The sequence below is a fragment of the Melospiza georgiana genome, chromosome 1 (genome assembly GCF_028018845.1).
Source record: "Melospiza georgiana isolate bMelGeo1 chromosome 1, bMelGeo1.pri, whole genome shotgun sequence".
Taxonomy (NCBI): Eukaryota; Metazoa; Chordata; class Aves; order Passeriformes; family Passerellidae; genus Melospiza; species Melospiza georgiana.
This window is the reverse complement of record NC_080430.1, coordinates 66,888,241-66,894,524: the sequence shown is the minus strand read 5'-3', so window position 1 is coordinate 66,894,524 and position 6,284 is coordinate 66,888,241.

Here is a 6,284-nt window from a genome sequence, read left to right as displayed (position 1 = left end):
CTGCTGTGGGCGTCCCGCAACATCTTGGGGTCACCCGGTTCATCCCGCACCCCGCCTGTGCTCCCCGCCACTCCTCAGCTCCGTCCCTCTGCCCTCAGAGGGCATCCGTCTCTCAGAGCCGGCTGCCCGCCTGGCGCGGGTGCGCTGAGGGCTGCACCGCGTTGTTTGCTGTCATGATGGGTTTCGCCCCCATCCGCGGCGACTCCAAGGGCGCGTTACTTACAGAGACCTCTGGGAAGCGAAGTGCATTTCGCGAAATCGAGATTTACTCCGGCGCTTGTGATCGAAGTGCTGGGTGCTAAATATCCCGCCCCTCAGAAGAGATAAAGGACCTACGTCTCGCTGCTGAAAGTCTCAAAAATCAACCTGTGTTGCCAAAACTAGGGGGCACCAAACTAGTAGTGTGGTTTTGCTTCGGGGTTAGGGTACTTCTGTAGTTGTTGGTGATGTTTATGTGTGGGACCTTGCCAGCCCCTCTGTGCTATTGCAAACACTGGACACCTGCTCGCCCCAGGAGTGGAGTTTCCTGCTTGGAGCCCCTTTCCAGGAGCAGAAACTTGAACGAGGCCATCGAGTTAGCTGCAGCAAGATTCTCAAGTGCTGGAATCACAGAGTCAGTTAGGTTGGAAAAGACCTTTGAGATCATCGAGTCCAACCTTTGACCAAACACCACCTTGTCAGCTTAGACCAGAGTGCTAAGTTCAGCCTTTCCTTAAACACTTCCAGGGACAGTGACTCCACCACCTCTCTGGGCAGCCCATTCCAATGTTTAGACACCCTTTTGGTGAAGAAATTCTTCCTTATGTCCAACCTGAAACTCGGGAGAGGAGGCTGACCCCTATTTAGGAGGCCACAGCCTCCTTGCAGGCAATTGTAGGGAGCAATCAGGTCCCCCCTGAGCCTCCTTTTCTCCAGGCTCAACACCCCCAGATCTCTCAGCTGCTCCTGACAGGACTTGTGCTCCAGAGCCTTCCCCAGCTTCGTTGCCCTTCTCTGGACCCATTCTAGCACCTCAGCATCGTTCTTGAATTGAGATCCCAGAACTGGGCGCAGCACAGGAGCTGTGGCCTCCCCAGTGCCAGAGAGAGAAGACAAGGCAGCTGCTGAGGTTATGGGGCTTATTTCCAAATGCACAGGGCATCCCATTATTTTAATCTTGCCCCACACTTTGGAAGTAGCCATGGAGAAAGCACACTCTTGCAGAATGGGCAAGGCTTTTGTCAAACCCAGTTCACACAGGGGTATGCTTTTTGTTGGGTGTGTACAAATCCTAGCAAATCTTGGAATAATTCCTCTCAGCAGCAGGTGGCAGGCTGGTTCCATTTTTGGTCACTCGGGGCTCCCTCAACTCAAATACATCTTTTATCGATAGATGGCACTTGTCTCGGGATGAGAGCTGTTCGGTGGTGTTGGGAGCTGACCAGTATCACACGGTTCAGGAAACAGCTGCCGAAATTAAATCTCGTGTAATTTTCAATCATTCATTCCTTCAAGCCTTTATCAAGACTTATTACATAGCTATAGTGGTGCTCTGAAGAAGCCTGAAGCTAACACAATTTGTTTTAGCACTAATTTATAGTACAGGAGATACAGAATGTTAACAGAATGGTATGCCATTGCTAAAAAGGCCTAAACAAAAATAGGTTCTGAAAGGTTTAGCTGCATAAAAATGCAGCATAAAATCAACACCTGTCCTGAAAAACAATCAAATTAATGTTCTTCCCCTAGTAAAGTTTCTAAACCCCATATATAGAAAGCTTCATATACACAGAGATTTTCTTAATGGTGCTTGTTTCTAACATAATAGTTTATAGTGAGATCAGTTGTCAATATTACATAAATATTTAGGTCCGTGGGAAATGAGTTAAAGAATTTAATTTGAGATTTTTCAAAATGCAAATGAAATTAAAAGCATAGGTTGAGCAAGAGTAGGTTGACTATAACAATTATTATGTGGTGAAACAGCAAACCAAAGATGACTAAACTATTTTTTTACTTGGACTTTCTTACTCTAACAGCCTTTTTATCTTTTAACTGCCCTTCTACCTCCACCCGTTCTTGCCAAGTGACTCTCTGTGCCATAACTCAGTGTTGCAAAGCACACAAGTGAGTAATGACTTAAATATTTGATTTAATACATTTTATATTTTCATAAACGGAATAATAACCTTATTTTCCCTTGTCTAGGGACATAAAGTATCTTCATTCCTATTGACAGAATCTCTTTCTTGCCACTGAAAATGCAAGCAGAATTTAATCATTTATAGCTGCTAGTGTCAGCCAAGTGGAGGACTGTGCCTATAATAAAATTGATTAATACATCATTAATCAATAATACACAACTAGGCATTTATCCAAACCATGATAACCTAAACACTTAATTCTTTTAAACTGTAATAACATCAGAAAAGGTAGCACACATAAAAGCTAAAAGGGAAGCAGGTTTGGAATTGGCTTGGGATTATCTGAGACAGCAGAGCTGAATGAATTAGTACCCTGCTAGCATACTGCATCTCTTGCTTTTATCTGTGACTATGAGTATCACTGTGCTTGCATTTTGTACTGATATCTTTATATTGCTCAAGTGAATTACTCGCTGGCATAAAGGGTCACAGGAGAAAGAAGCCAAACAGGCACTGTTAACGTATTTTATTGCAAAATATGAACTGTTGTGCCTGTGTTTCTTCATGAATGCTTTTGCTGTTAAAGCTGCACTAATTTTATGTGAACTATGCATTGCTCTTAGAAAGTCAGTTCAGTCTGTCCTGTGTGACTGACCTATCAATGGATCAGGATTACCAATCAGAAGCACACCTTGTTATGTGAATTTCTCAAAAAAAGGGGAAAATGCAAAGCAATGAAACGTCAATTTCACACAGCATGGAGGTCTATGTTTGTATGGCATTATGACACAAGGATGTAACATGCAGAGAATAAGTGAAGTTTTCATGTGGGTTTCATTTGCTCTAAACTGATGGAAGATGTACTTTAAAAATAAAAAAGACACTTGTCTAATAGTATCTTCAGAGTGTATCAGATTCAGTGATTCCAGCTTGCTAATGCACCATCCCTTGTTCCTGTAATAATAGGAAATGATTGATGCTTAGGAAAGAAGTTACAAGTTGGGTCATATCAGCTTTTCTAAGATATCATCTCATGTTTTTTCAGAGGCATGAATATTTCCAGATGGAGAGTGGGGCTGTGTTAATGGAAAGGACAATTTACTTATACATTCACATAGCCTTTTCATTATGAAGATCAGCAGATGTGGAAAAGCTTGGCCCCATTTCCTGGCCCAAAACAGCGTCCCCCTGCTGTTTACATTCTACCTGAGAGAAGAATGCAAATGTTGGCTCTATTAATGTTCACAACTTAATTCCTTGTTGAAGTCAGATGGAAAAAATATAACACTCCAAGGTAAAAAATTTATAAAGCTGTTTAGCATCAAAGGGGAATTCAGCCTTTCATTTTAGCATGGAGGCACAAGAGGCAAGTCTGACTCCAAACAGACCAAACACTGTCCCTGTAATCATGAGCAGGCATCCCCACATGACAGCAAGGAAAAGGCTTACGGGGCTGAAAATAGCAAGAGGAGTGGCTGAACTTGGAAATCTGAGTTCAAATGTGTCCTACTTCTGAGTTTTCTCATCCTGCTAAAGAAAGTGTTCTTCAGAGGGGACATGGTTTTGTCTGCAAAGATATGCAGAAACTGCAATACAATTAGGAAGGAAATAACCAACTGCTGTTGCTTGCTCCAAATGTAAAGGGTTTTTTTTAGGATTATGTCAGCGATTTTTTTAGGATGATGTCTTCTGGATTCTAGTCATAACTTTGATTTGTTGTGTAACCTCAGCTGTGACTGCCCTAATTATTCATTTACCAACCTGATTAGTAGCTGTGTTAAGATTGACATTTTTGTCTGAAAAAGGCTTGCAAGTTTTTAAATAGTACCAAACACATGCTTTGTGCTGTCACTGAGCATGGCACATTTGGGGCACTACATAGTAACTAATAAACAGTTCCAAATAACATTATCTCAGGTTTGTTACTCTTTAATTGAGAACAGACAATGAGGTAGGTGAAAATGAGACAAAGGTTGGTCAGTTTAAGGACAGTGGGAAAATCAAATAAAACATCTTGAGCAGCCTAATCAAGAGTTGTGGTGTTTGGATGAGGTATAGTTATTATGATCCCCATATATGATTAGAGACAAGGCAAAAATATGCAGATATCTGCAACAAAATGCAAAACTAAGTAGAAATTAGGACTGGGTTTCAGTCTTTGCATTTTTTCTCTTTGTACCAAAGCCACAAATGTGCCCAGAAGCCAGTTCAAGGTAACAAGCTGCATGTGGTAATTAGACTCTTTTCCTCACTCAGCCAAGTATCCCTGATTACAGTGGATGCCCCATCCCTGAAAACACTGATTGTCAGGTTGGATGGGGGGCTGAATTAGCTGATCTAGTTGAAGGTGTCCCTGCTCTTTGTGGGAGAATAGATGAGCTTTAAAGGTCCTTTCCAACCCAAACTATTTTGTGGTTAAGCTTTGCACCCCATTTCTATCCTCCTCAGCCACAACCTGTGCTGAGAACAGCACCCTAGCTGCTGGCATGTTTGGCCATGGAAGCAAATTCCTAGTTCCACCCTGCTGCCTAGGCTCAAAGGCAGGAGCCCAACCCAGCAGTTTTACTGGGACCACTGATGGAAGGGTGAAAGGACTGGATCCAACCAAAGCAACCCAGCAGACACAGCACTTGTACCTCCAAAGAATAAATTGTCACTTAATCGTTTTCTTTCAGGAGCCCTGCCTGCCCAGGGGGAGGGCAGCCCTGTGCACAAGCTGGCTTTTGATCTCAGTGAAGCTCAGAGGGCTTTGCTAGAGAATCCATAAAGGATTGAGCAGCAACTAATTAATTACTCGAAATTTTATCAGTCATGGTTTGCAGGCTTGTTTGAATATATGAAGACAAGCTGTACAGCTGGAATTGTGAACAGCTGTTTGTTTTGTGACAGGACAAAGAAGTCTCCCCGTCTCTACTGACCGTGATTTTCTGTCAGCCTTCTAGGTCTGCATTCCTGTGCTTTTTAGAGGTACTGGAGGTACTGTCAGTGTCCTGCATTAATGCAAAGTTGTAAAAATCACAGGACAATTTACCCCACCAATTCCTGAATTACACCAGGATGATTGTCATCTGCCTCTACAAGCAATGATTTGCAGACATTATCATTGAGGACTTTCTGTTGGGAACTGAAAGCAATGTTCCCTGAAGCATTTTGAGGCCAGAAATCCTTGTGAAGCTGAGCATTGTGAGCTATAGGGTGCAGGCAGATACACCCCTCTAACATCCTTTCTCAAAACACACAATAGAAAGTGCAGCTTTGTGCTACCTGATCAGTTATTCGAGTGATTTTCTGGTCAGCAGATGGATCTGGTGCTGATTTTATCAGCTTGGTTATAAAATCAATTCATGGAGAGTGCAGTCTCACCTTCCTCTCCATAGATGGAACTGCACAACATGTATTCACTTAGCTGTGAAGCTGCTGGTGTAGGCTTTGGTGCTGCTAGCCCTGTTCTAAATAGAGTAATTTGAACACAGACTGTGCAGCCAACCCCAGCTTATTTGGTATTCACAAACTGCAACAGCATATTAGGCATTAATTATATATGACTTATTATATTAATTATAATGAATTAGAATTATATTAGGGTTGAGAACTATTTAAAGGGAACTAGAAATTAAAGCAGCAGGATGTGGATCTGGCTGTCACAGACTTGTTCTGCATGGCCTTGAGCAACATGGGTTGCCATTCATCTCTAATTTTCAAAAGACAAGATGAGGGTAATGGTATCTACCTTCTTTGTGAAGCCAATGAGATCCTGTTATAAACAGAAATATTAACTGTAATTTCAAATCTTCCAGTACTAGTGTTAAACTCATAGAATCATAGAATCATAGAATGGTTTGGGTTGGAAGGCACCTTAAAAATCATCTAATTACAACTCTCTGCCATGGGCAGGGAGACCTTACACTAGAACAGGTTGCTCCTTATCCCATCCAACCTAGCCTTGCATAGTGACAGGGATGGGGCATCCACAACTTTTCTGGGCAACCTGTGCCAGTGTCTCACCAGCATCACAGCAAAGAAAAAGAATATAAAAATAATTTTATAAAACTAAATAGTTCTGACCACTTCATCCATAAAAGGAGGATAATCCTACCAAAATCTGCCTTAAAAACAGGGTGGAAGCTACAAGTAAAAAAAAAAAAAAAAAAAGAAATTCAT